General features: G+C 37.0%; 1 long non-coding RNA gene across 1 annotated transcript; it reads right to left on the bottom strand.

Moving 5' to 3' along the window:
* Nucleotides 1-5,107: 5,107 nt before the first annotated feature.
* Nucleotides 5,108-8,598, bottom strand: LOC142174828 (uncharacterized). Its single transcript, XR_012703902.1, has 2 exons — nt 7,934-8,598; nt 5,108-5,380 (listed from the first exon to the last, which is right to left on the bottom strand). It is a non-coding gene; the product is annotated as an uncharacterized LOC142174828 (long non-coding RNA).
* Between the last annotated feature and the right edge of the window lie 3,476 nt (nt 8,599-12,074).

The raw sequence follows: 12,074 nt of genomic DNA, 5'->3' as shown, positions 1-12,074 counted from the left end.
GTCACCCTTATCACGAAAAATACCTCTGATCCATTCAAACCCAATACCATTCATCTGTTGCATTGTGCTCTTTCATTGACATGTACTCAAACTTTGTGTTTCACATGAATCCCAAAGCACATCAATTGCCATCCACTCGGTGCACGTGTTGTTATTTCCTGACTTAAAACACTGGCCTTGGCCCTGAGGTCTATTGCTCCTTCACTTGCCATGATAACTTTGATTCCCGCTTGGAAGACCTCGCTTGTCACTGGTTAACCACTTTCTTTGTCAATTTTATCACAGAAAATACCTTTGATCTATTCCAACCCAACACCCTCTATATGTTGCATTGTTCATGAATTGACATATATCGATCCTTTATATTTCACATGAATCTCAAAGCACGTTGATTGTTACCAACTCAGTGCGCTTGTTGTTCCTTCCTGACTTATGACACTTTGATGTGCTAGCCATATCCCGTTTTGTGCAATTGGAAAGTTGGTGGCAAATTTTGAAGTCATTTCTCACTTGTTCTGACAAGACAAACTCAGGAAGAGGAAGTAAATAAGACAAAAGGAATAGAGTAAAGGACAATGGAAGGAGATGATTCCTAACAAGAAAACTACAAAGTAGAAACATATCGGATGTCGATACCAACTCTAATGATCATGACACGCACCTTTGGATTAAGTGGCATAATCTGTCAAGCAAGTCTAATATTCAACTCTTGTTGTACCTCTTCGCCGTGAAATTGCGCTTCAATGCACCGATTATCCTATCTAATTCACAATCCCTGTTCGACTTGTGGTGCCCTAAGGGTTTTCACCATCAAGCCTCTCTTATTTTGTTCTTTCTCTCAACTCACCATCGCCTTATAGTGCATGTGAAGGTTTTCACCAATAACACTCTCTCATTTTTCTTTTATTCTTTATTTTTTTCTGATTCTGCAGATGACAAGACATTAACCATGGTATAAACAGCATATACTCTTGGCATGTCTAAACTCAGCACTCTCAAAGATTGTCTAGGAGATCTTTTTTTGGATTGTAATGTGGCTTTTGGACACGGTTGGAAAGAAAGGATATCATAAAGACTCAATATTACTAAAACAATAGGGTTAATTTATTTACAACTTTTGAAATCCATTTCAAAACTCTGCCCCAATTTATAAAACAAGGGAATTTGAATATATTTTTCCCTCTTTTTTGTTGAATTTTCCACTCTCGACTTTGTGGGATTATGGAGTGTTTTATTTGGTATGACCGAACCATAAGGCTGCCTGCGTATCTTGTGGTGACAAGAATCAGGTCAAACGTAGTTCACAAAACTACTTTTTGTTACTATTTGCCTTTTCTTTCTTTTCCTTCTTTTTTTCTTTTCTTTTTTTTTCCTTCTTTTTTTTTTCCTTTTTCCTTCTTTTTTTTCTTCTTTATCTCTATTTTTATCTCCTTTTTTTTGAATTTGCCTTTTGGAATGAACTTTGTAAAATAAACCTATGGGGACATGAATTTTTCCCTCTTTTTTTCATATGACTCTAACTCGATTCCAAAAGAAGGCAGGTCAAAGAAATTAGTACATGCTCAAAAGGGTATCAAATGGTATAAGTGTTTGGGTAGCAGAAAGTGGGCCTCCCAATCCCTGAAAATGACAAGTACAACACATGCAACTTGAAATAAAAATTGAAGATCATGCACAATATTTCTTTTGCGGCTTCAGCATTGATATTACTGATATGCCTTCCACTCTTCTTTAGTTCCTTGTCAAGTACAAAACCCTCGTTGGGTGATTCCCTTTTCACAATGGATATCCTCCGTCAATTCGGAGAAAAATTCCTTGACTTTATTTTGTAACTTGAGATGTATTTAAACTCAAAGTTGCCTGCTTCAAATCGTCCGGGATGCACTCTCCTTTAACGAATTCTTGTCACCCATTTTAACTTCCCAAATTATCTGCCCCAGTTTCACATGGTTCGAGCTTCAAATGATCTCAAAATGTCCAAATCTGTACTTATTTTCCTCAAATGTCCCTATCATCTTCAAAATTGTTTCATTGCTTCATGATTAAACTAACTTTAAAACCAGGCCTAGAATTATGCGTGCATGTCATGTCACTAGAGCCAGCATGAGAAAAAAAAACTATAAAAGGAGAAGAGAGCTAAACAAAAAATGACCATAAATAACAGAAAACAGGAAATTGCATTAAACAAACAGTGAAAGGGTTTGAACAACAAGACAAGCAAAATAAACTAGGGTACAACCCTGGAACAAAATCAGACAACACTAAACGAGCTACTATGACTAAACAAACTAGGCAAAATAAAAGGATAGAAGGGTTTGATTCACAAGACAATATCCAGATTACAACCCTAAAATAACCCGGACAATAGAAATGACAACAAAATAAACCACCACAACTCCTTCCCAGGATAACCAAGAATGGAGCGTCTTTCCAATTACCAAGTACGGCATCTTAGCCACTGGGTTTTGCATCACCATTACTAGGACCTTCACAAGTTTCCATCACATTGACTTTAGCGAATTGTGTTTGGGTCCCTTTTACCGGCTCATTTTTAAGATCAAACTCTGATAGCGCTGAAAGCTTCGCAGCACGTGGACCTCTAAGGATCGCAGAAGAATTCTCATATTTCTTTTCAAAACAAATCATACCCACTTTTGCGTCTCATTATGAACAGGCAATGGACTTTGGCTAGTGTCTACTGCATCTGGATTTTGCACGACAATGTCGCCTGCATCAATAAGCTTCTGAATTGCTTTTTTCAGGTGCCAACACTTTTCTGTGTTGTGACCCGGGGCATCAGAGCAATATGCGTACCTTTTATAAAAATCAAACTTCTTTGGCAGAGGGTTTGGCATTTTTATCTGAATCGTTTTCAACATGTCCAATTGCCTCAGCCTTTGGAACAGACTGGTATATGATTCTCTAACAGGAGTGAAAAACTTTTTTCTTTGTTGTTGCCTTCTCATTTTGTACTCTGGCCTCGGTTGAAACCTTTTGCGGGTAGGTGGTTGATATGCCTGAGGAGGCGGGTAAGATATTTGCGGAAATGGTACAGGCCATCACAGGCCTCGTGGGTGTAGAGCATATGGTGGTGCATTGAAGATAGGATACTGGGAAGGTGAGGTATGACTTTGGGGATTTTGTGGAGAGAAGTAGCATTGAGGAGAAATATTTGGAGCATGAGGATATCCATGGGGTCGATATTGGGGCTGAAAGCGTTTAGCAGGAACGCCCACCAGATTTTGTCATTGGCGGGACTACGCAACATCTTTTCTATCAGCGGGAGGACTATCCTAAGCAACTTGTTCGTTCCATCTGATCCAAAATTCCCTAAAACTTTCCTTGGGTTTCTTTTCCATCTGAGATAGGGAGGAGCGGTCTGGAACAATGTCTATATTGTATTGAAAATATCTCACAAATTCTTGAGCCATGTCATCCCATGTATGCATCGACATCTTGATGAGTATGCCATTCCAAAGCTGCCCCAGTTAGGCTCTCACTGAAATACGCCCTCAGCAACTCAACTTTCCTGCCAACACTTCTCATTTCACTATAATAACCCCTCAGATGGGCTACCGGATCTCCACGCCCATCATACAAGATAAACTTTGGCATCTTAAACCCTTTCAGCTTTCTGGACATCTCATCTTGCTCCACTGTCTTAATAGGCTTTTCAGTTTCACCAGGAGGCTCAAAATAAGGAGCATGAGAGTATGGATCTGAGACCTTGAAAGTGGGCTCTGGAGCATAGTGTTGGGCATCGGGTATTTTGAACACATTCCCATTAGAGGATCATGGAAAAATAGCTGGAGGATGAGCTACAAGAGCATGAGTGGCCAAAGGAGCGGGATATGAGGTGGTTTTGGTGGGTATAATGTGAAAAGGTCGTAGGGAGATATCAGCAGTAGTGAAAATCTGGACTTGTGATAGTGGTGGAATGTCGACAAGGCTTTTAGTGTAGTTAGTGGGAAACAAATGTGGAGGACGCCCACTAACCCAAGCTTGGTATATTTCGGTCATCTGTCCTTTCAACCTTAGGACCTCTTATTTCAACTCAGATTCATATTCAACAATTCCCTTAGACGGATCAACAACCCCTGCGTCCAAGTCTTTGCTAACCATTGCTACCTTGCTCTTTGACCTTGTGTTGTATGGAGGAGTTACTTAAAAATCACAAACCAACCACCCTTCTGCTCAATGAAAATAACAAAAGGAACAAAATGGGGACATCCTGTTAGCATTAGGGCATTTAACAACTAAAAATATCACATTGAGTGCAATGCACCAAGCAACAATTAACGGTTGTAGAATGACTTTTAGTGTCGCAAGGTCACTTGGCATCATCCCAATTTTGTTCATTTCAATCATCTCCTTTTGTTTCTAGCACTTGATTGCTCATTTTCCTTCCTCTTTTTTTACTAATTATCACTCTCTCCTTCCTCTCATTTCTCGCATCCCATCATTTCACCCCTTTTCTTTTCTTCTTTTTTTTTCCTTTTGTTTTTTCATAAAAATAAAAAAATTCGATCGAACCCTATATAGGTTGCCTACGTATCATGACGCCGTATGAATCAGATCTTTGCGTAGTTCGAGAAGATCGAGAATAAAGTAAATAAACTGACGTTCTCTTTTCTTTTTTTACCATGATGACTACTCTAATGAGAAAAGAGAAACAAAAGAAGCAACTTTCTTTTTTTTCTAGACTGAATATTCTATAACCTACTCTAACTCAAGCTTAATGAGCATGTCTTTTTTTTTCTCTTTTTTTTGAAACAAATACTCTATGGGAAATTATTAAGGAAAAAAATCCTACAACAGAAAAAATTTTGATTCTTTTTTTAGGAAGGAAATCTAAAGAATAAACCAAAGAAAAATATTTGAATTTTCATTTGATGGTAAAAAAATCATTTTGAATTTTTGGAATTAATATCTTAAAAGAAAACTTTTAAAGAGGTACTAAATAAAATTCTCTTTTTTTTTTGAATTTTTGCACTTAATGTACTAAAAGGAAATATAAAAGCAATATTAATTCAATAAAGGAAAACCACCTCAAATGGTTTTTTTATTCCTAGAATTAGTATTCTAAAGAAAATTTCTAACGGAAATATAAAATGCAATATCTCTTTTTTTGGATTTTTGATTTATAACGCACGTTTTCAAATGCAAAATAGAAAGTACAATAATAATAGAAAAACTCGACATTACTATACAAAACTAGAAGGTAAAAGACGATATAAAAAGGAAAACAGACTCAAAACGTATAAAAAGAAAAGAAAATCTTCTTTTAATCTACTCCTAAATGAGCGATCCTGATTGGATGGTCCCAGAGTGTCTGTCATGCTCAAACTCCGGTAAATAGACCCACACCTATATGAGAAAACTTTAACCAATACTGTGTGAGATAATAACACTCTCTATTAGACACATGCAAGACATGATTGAGACTATTTTTGCAAAATGACTATGTGGCCAAAAGTGGCTAAAAATGCAAAATTTGGCTAAGACCCCGCAAAGCCAAGAACCTAAGATATCCTAGGAATACCGGACCCTATGTGGGTTTCATACATATCACGCCCCGAAAGACGAGAATCAGGTATGCATAGTTTGGGCAAATTGGATACTGGCAAGAAATAAAAATAACAACTAATTCAGAGAAAAAAATATTTTTTGTCTTTTGTTTTGAAAAAAATGATGAAACATGTAAACATCTTTTTGGATTTTCTTTTCTATTTTTTTTTTCTTTTTTCCTTTTTTTAAAAAAAAAATAACGGGGAAAATGCAAACTCTTTTTTTGGATTTTTTTTTATTTTCAATTTTTTGGTTTTTTTTTGAAAAGGTGTGCAATAAAATTATAACTGGGCCCCACTTGCTTCATTTTTATACTTCAACCTCTTTTCTTTCGCATTTTTTTATCCATTTGCCCTCAACTATCATTGGTCTGCCAAATGGCCCTTTTACTCTTGAAGAAATGCAACATGTAGCACATAGGATGTTTCAAGATGGTGTGTTATTTAGGGTACACCTGTCCTAGACGGACCCAACCCCTGTGTTGAGTCCCCAACCCCTGTGTTGAGTCCCCAAAGTCAGATGCACGTGATGCAAACAAGCGTTCCTACTAGGGATCTGGCATGAGGCTATGTTATTCTAGGTTTAAAAACCTGGGTTTATTTGTTCTAGACCTAGCTTACTGGAGCGGACAGCTCAAGCCGGGGGGCAGTGTATCGGGAATACAGAAGCTTCACCGGCTTTGCAAACTGTCCGAACCTCGTTCTAAAATTGAAATATGACTCTAACAGAAAAGAAGTCACACGAAGTGCACACTTCCCAGTTGATTTAGAAGACTCGGAGAGAGGACGGTTTCGTAATAATTTATATACTGTTCAAACAATATCAAAGCAGTAAAAAGTGACATATAGCACATTAGGCCCAAAGATGTGAATAAAACTAGATAATAAATAAAGCCAAATATAACAATTATTCTAAGCTCGAATTCTTGAACCCTGAACCAGAGATTCTGGGTTCTTAATCCCCATCGGAGTTGCCAGAGTTGTCACACCTCCTTTTTCCTACCTCCGGAAGGGAGTATAAGGGAGTTTTTTCCAATTTAAGTGACAATCGAGACGAAATTTATTTATTTATTCAGAGTCGCCACTTGGGATAATTTATGGTGTCCCAAGTCACCGGTTTAAATCCCGAATCGAGGAAAGATTGACTCTGCTTACAGTCTGCGAACACAGAAATTTGGGTAAGGAATTCTGGTAACACGGGAGAAGGTGTTAGGAATTTTCGGGTTCCGTGGTTCTAGCACGGTCGCTCAACTATTATTATTGGCCTATTATCTAATTTTAATACATTGAAAACCTATGTGCATTTTTAACTTTCAACCCGCTTTTATTTAATTTTAAGAAGTTTCAACGTTGCCTAAAACACATCTTGAACCACGCCACATGAAATGCACCCGCGGTCCATGACACATTTTATTTAATGTTGTTGAGAATTGGAGTTGGGTCACATGAAATGCACACCCGAGTTTAAGAAAATTAATTTAAATAATGCGCCTAAAGCAACTACGCACTTTCAAGTTTGCGAGGGCCATAGAAAAATCAACTAATGGCACACCTCGATTTCTAAAGAGTTAAAATTAATCAAGTGAGGGCCATGGGTTATCTATTTTTGTTTATGGCACACCTCGAGTCTATTTGTCAAAGAAATCTTGATCTAGTTCTAGGAGGGCCATAAATTATGGATAGGAAACTATTGTGGAAAAATGGTATGATCTTGTTGTTAGGCTAATGAGCTAATAAATATTTAAAAGAAACTACAACTCAAATGCACTTTCTTTGCATCTGATTAATTCCAACCACTACGCATCCCACTGGTTAACAAATATCAATTTGAACTCATGAATTAATCACGCAAAATGAGTAAATGGGGCAACCAGTGATTAAGATAACAGTTTCAAAGAGTATGCAAAGAATAGCTAGAAACAAAAGAAACTCTATACAAAACTAAATTGTTATGCGTCTGGTTCAACAAAGAAGTCAAACATTTTTGCAAACTTAAGGAATTAACATTATTAAGTTGTTTCCCCAAATGCAGTGCACCCACTGCTTATTAGCTCATACTATTTTGCTTGTAATCCCAATACTTGTTCCATCCTATTCAATCAATGGGATTCAATAGTAAAAATCATAATACTTCACAAATCTGTACAACATCAAATAGTCAAGCCAGTGAACACATAGCTAAAAATTGCACAAAGCTCCAACATTGCACAAGATCACCGATAACGAACTCGTAATTATTTTAACCCAAGCAAAGGCATTCTATTTAAGAGTAAAGAACAAACACCAAGCTTAATAGATATTACAATCAAATGCTACCAAAATAATATCCAGAGATTGAACGATGAACAAGGATTTTAGTATCGAACCTTTTTAGAAGCCAAACTTCTTCAAGCAAATTTTATTAGCAAGCATTTCAGTGAAACTAAAACAGCTGAGATCAAAGCCGAATGGACTCCAACAGAGAAAATCCCACTAGAAATCGAATGAAAACGCATCGGGACCGAAACCTCGAACGCTTTACGTGTGAGCTGGTGCTTTTTGCGGCAGATTTTATGGATGTATTTCGCTGAATTTTGACTGCATTTTTGGCCAGATTTTAGACTAGTATTTAGCTAACGTTTATAAGGGTTGAAGGGTTATGGAAAAAATTAGTTTTCGGGGTGAATAAACAGTGTATTTCAGCTACGTTTTTCCAGTGATTTTGGATCTATTTTTGACTGATTTCAAGGTATTATGTTGCTGGTTTTTGAAGCATTATTAGGATGTGTTTAATAGGGATTTTGAGGGGATTTCACGGCTATTTGCTGTTAGTTTTAAGGCTATTGCGTGGCTGATTTACATGGTATTTTTCAGTTGTGTTTATGGAGGTTTGAAAGCTGGTTTCGGCTATTGAAGAAGAAGTTGAAGGCTGCTGGTTCCAGATTGGAAAATCAGAGAGAGGAAGGGGCCGTTGAGTTGCAGATCTCTTTTTCAATCCCCGTTCCTCCTCCTCTTTTTCTGCTAGAAAAAGATGTCCAGCTGTTGTGTCTAGGTCTTTATTGTGTATTTTCAACTTATTGTTCTTAGGTCCTTAGGATATTTTTTTATTTGTTTTTTGTTCCAAAGAAGAGTCTAGAAGGATTCCTAGGGTTAGCTTAATGGGTATTGTGTATTAGGCTTAATGGGCTAATCCGAATTGGGCCTAAAAATGGTTCGTTTGAATCCAAATTTTACTCTTTCTCCGCGAACGAGCCTAAAAATACGATCTCATTTATTAATTAATCTTACTTAAGTAAAATAACCATTAAAATAAGACTGGCCGTTAAAACAAAACTATTTTTGGTATTTTTCAAGATTAAAAATGACTACAAAACATTAATGAACCTATTTGTTTTTTTTTGTAATTTTCGTTTTCTTGTAATAATTAAAGTAAAAGAGTAAAAATGAGTTGAAATAGCTATATTAGTCATAAATTAAATATTTACGTGCTAAAATATGAAAAACTTTTAGGAGGATCAAAAATCTCATGTCTACACATACGAGCCAAGATGAGCTCCTCCTTCATCTCATGGTACAGCCGCCATAGAAAGGCCACCATTCTCCATACAGAATGGCCCACCTGTGCCAAGCAAACCTGGTATTTGTGGCACAACTCAAAAATCACGGGATCAATACCCCTGCTCAAAGAAAAGGCACCCAAAGTAAATGGGTACGTATAAACGTACATGAAGCCCTGCTTAGAAGAGGTTACTCGCACCACCAGTTTGGGAGCAATGATGTTCAGATCATGGAAATCACAATCCTCTTTTACAGCAGGAATTCTGGAAGGGCGAAAGGAAGAAAGGTATATGCCAATAGCCCAAGTGTGAAAACTTGAAGAAGGAAACTTCTCTTTGAAGTCCTTGGCTGTGCTGAGCCTTTTGAGAATGATATTGTAGGGGTGTTAGCATCAACGATGATTTCCTTTTCTTTGTTCTCCTTCGGACCCCCACTGAAGAGAAAACCTGAGTTCTTGAAAACAGAAGCCATGATCAGTATAAGGTAATAAGAGTTCTTTGAAGAAGAAGATTAAAAAGGGGTGGAAGTAGGAAAGAGTTGAATGCAAAGAAGTTGAGAGAGTTTGTATATTTGTGAAGTGTAAAAGAAGAAGAATGAGGCGTACAAGTAAAGGAATAGGCTACTAAAATCATGGTCATGATTACCTCGAGAATTGGTGAAAATATTGCCAAATCATGAAGTAACACGTTTTTGGAGTATTATATAAGGAAAGAAGTGCGTCTAATCAAGCGTCAAAAATATTTCACAAGGGTTTTAGAAAAATTCTCGCCAAGAAAGGAATCTCCACCAACTTCCCGATAATACAAAGATGTACCACCGAAAAGCAGGGAGACTATCTGTATAGAGTAAAATCGTTTCACAATAGATACTTCAATGATAGAAAGACACGTGAAACCGGAAACAAACGAAAGACGAAGCGAGTAGAAACCAAGACCGAGATCAACAGGTTCAGTTGGCACTGGGCAGACCCCGAATAGAACATTATTAACGAGGGAAAACAAATATTTTTCACCGAATAACATTCAATGAAGAATATTTCTCACTATTAAATATACAATCTATTACAGAGAATTTTAACATTTATAACATGTCGTTATATATTCATCAATGATCCCATTGTCATTTAAGAGGGGCTTGCTCCTAGGACCTTGTTCCCTAGGTATAGCTATAAATAGTGACTTCAACAGCCATTGTAACACACGAAATTTCTAACAAACTGATGCTACACATTATTTCAAACTAAATAATACTTTCTTTTCTATTTAGCATTACTCTTATTGTTGCCTTCAAAAATCTTGCTCCCGGAACCAAGCTGTCTGTCACTTTATCTTTTTCCCGAATCAATGAGGGAGATTAATGTGCGAATTTCCTTTCCAATCTACCTCGTGGTTGAGAGAAATGCGCCTGATTCGATCGGTACCACTCCAACTGGCTTGTCTGGAAGGGGCTATAAAAGGACCTGATTGAGGTCACACTTCTTTTGGCCTGGAGAGGAATCTAATGTACTTCCAACACTCAGAGAATGCGCAAGAACTGGCCAGCAAACAAAGAGATAACAAACTAATGCTACACATTATTCCAAACTAAATAATACTTTATTTTCTGTTTAGCATTATTCTTATTGTTTCCTTCAAATATCTTGCTCCCGGAACCAAGTTGTCTATCACTTTATCTCGATTTAAACATAATCTTGCATTTTATTTAATTTATTTATCATTTTGGATCAAATTGATTCACTTGTGTATAAATCACGTTATAAAATTCAACTGCATAAACAGTAAGCATCTACGATACTACTGGTAAGTGAAAGGACAATTGCAAGCATCTACGATATTGCTGGTAAGTTGTTTAACTTGAAAAATGGGGGTAACAATTAAATGTAATATGTGGTTTTAAAGATATTTGATTTATTCTAATACTAGCGAATATACAAGTAATATCAAGTTTAAATAAGAAGAATTGATGAACCAAACCACTGTTGCTATAACAATGAGGACCTTGAGCTCGACTTTCTTAGGGGCCTTGAGGTCAACTAAGGACAATGAAGTATGAACAATAAATGAAAAGCAATAAAGCTAAACAAACACTTGTTGAGCATGTTAAACAAGAAAAGCAGAGTAGAATATTCTATTGCAGGAATAATGTGAGATGATCCTTACAAAATGATTGGGGTCCCCTTTATATAGGAGGAGAAAATCCCAATATAGTACATTCCTAATTGAGGTAAGAATTCTATTGGTACAGGTGTATAACAACCTATTACGGACCTGTACCATTTTGTACAAATCTTATCCTTTAATTTCTGCCCCGATCCACGTATCCTTGAGAAATTTCCGCTCTTTCTTAAGTGTTCTCGAGATTGTACTACCCTCAATAAAGGTCGTGTCAGGCCTTCGATATACTTTCTCGAGGAGTGTATCCTTCAACCAGGTCTGGCCCCTACTTCGGGTCGCCCAAACTCGGACTCAGCCCAATTTAAAACTTCAAAATGGAGCTCCTTGGTTTTGACCGTATATAGATAGTCCTCGCATTTCTTAGATAAGATGATAAGAAACAATTTGAACCTCGATTTCTTCAGCCTCTCACGATGACTTCATGCTCGTGATGTATGCTCTTAAAGTGATCGAAACATCCCATTGGTCCATTTCCCCAAAAACATTTAATGCATGTTAGCATTGGTCGGCCACTAGTGCAGCCGAACCGTCATTGGCTTTCCATAAACAGGGAGTTACTTGGCTGAACAAATACTACACTCATTCCTTCTTCATCAACTTTTAGCCCTTTCCCTTCTCTATCTCTTCCTCTAATCACCTATTTTTATGGTTCAAATCTATGGCAACAACTTTACCAATTACGTCAGGACTCCATTTTTTAAAGCTTTGGCTCGAAACAATGAGAGAAAGGCAAAGAATTCTTCCCATATCAGAAGATATGAAAACTTTATACTGATGTTCATCTCTCTTAACTTCA

Source organism: Nicotiana tabacum, chromosome 20 (assembly GCF_000715075.1).
Source record: "Nicotiana tabacum cultivar K326 chromosome 20, ASM71507v2, whole genome shotgun sequence".
NCBI classification, from domain to species: Eukaryota; Viridiplantae; Streptophyta; class Magnoliopsida; order Solanales; family Solanaceae; genus Nicotiana; species Nicotiana tabacum.
The sequence above is the reverse complement of the archived record's forward strand: the minus strand, read 5'-3'. Positions and strand labels throughout refer to the sequence as shown.